Source organism: Alligator sinensis, unplaced genomic scaffold (assembly GCF_000455745.1).
Source record: "Alligator sinensis unplaced genomic scaffold, ASM45574v1 scaffold2143_1, whole genome shotgun sequence".
Taxonomy (NCBI): Eukaryota; Metazoa; Chordata; order Crocodylia; family Alligatoridae; genus Alligator; species Alligator sinensis.
This window is the reverse complement of record NW_005844030.1, coordinates 9,489-10,239: the sequence shown is the minus strand read 5'-3', so window position 1 is coordinate 10,239 and position 751 is coordinate 9,489. Positions and strand designations below refer to the sequence as shown.

The following is a 751-nucleotide window of genomic DNA, read 5'->3' as shown; positions in this document are numbered from 1 at the left end:
TCTCAGCCTTCCTCTCCTTCTATCTCCCCCTTTTTGCTCTCCAGAGGCCATCTTAATTTCCCCTCTCCGCCCCCATCTCTGCTACGTGCACTGAAAGAGCTCACTACGCTTCTGCCGTTAGTGGGGAGGAGAAGTCAGCACTACAGCCAACCTTCCCTCTGTTCTGTGTTTGCAGCTGCAGCACAATAGAGAGCAGTTCTGCTAGGCAGGTCTGCTGTAAGTCTGCACTCACCCCACAGGGACCAGATCCCACAACCATGTCTCTGGGAAGTACACCCGTGGTGCTGGCTCTTCATAGATGCTGGATGATGCACAGATGATGGGCTCTAGCATGGCATTGTCCAGGGAAGGCCCAGGAGCTATTCCTGCCACCCCTAGAAGTGGCATATCTGGGGTCAACCCTAGAAAATGCAGAACGGGCATTGGGGATCCTGTAACACTGCTTACCAGGCTTAGTGCCATGGGTAACAGCTTCTGGGTGGAACAAAACCTGTGCAAAATCAAGTTACAGAATCACAGAGAAGTAGGGCTGGAAAAGACCTTGAGAGCTCATCTAGTTCAAGCCCTTGCCTGAGGCAGGATCATCCCTACCCAAACCTATACAAATCCATTATCCAACCTCTTAGCAAAGCTACCAGTCCTAACATAAAACCAGACATAACAGCCTAAACTACCACAGGTAAAGCAGGGGGACCACAGCAGCCAACCTCGAAACCCCTGGTTTATTACGGCAGTTGCCACCATGAAGGAT

General features: G+C 51.3%; 1 protein-coding gene across 1 annotated transcript in view; it reads right to left on the bottom strand.

Moving 5' to 3' along the window:
* The window catches only part of LOC102379584 (alpha-2-macroglobulin-like protein 1), a 7,681-nt gene extending 7,436 nt beyond the window's left edge, over window positions 1-245 (bottom strand). Inside the window, exon 1 of the mRNA XM_014527735.2 lies at window positions 233-245. The gene's annotated coding sequence lies outside the window, so the exon portion shown is untranslated. The remainder of the gene's footprint in view (window positions 1-232) is intronic.
* Window positions 246-751: the final 506 nt, after the last annotated feature.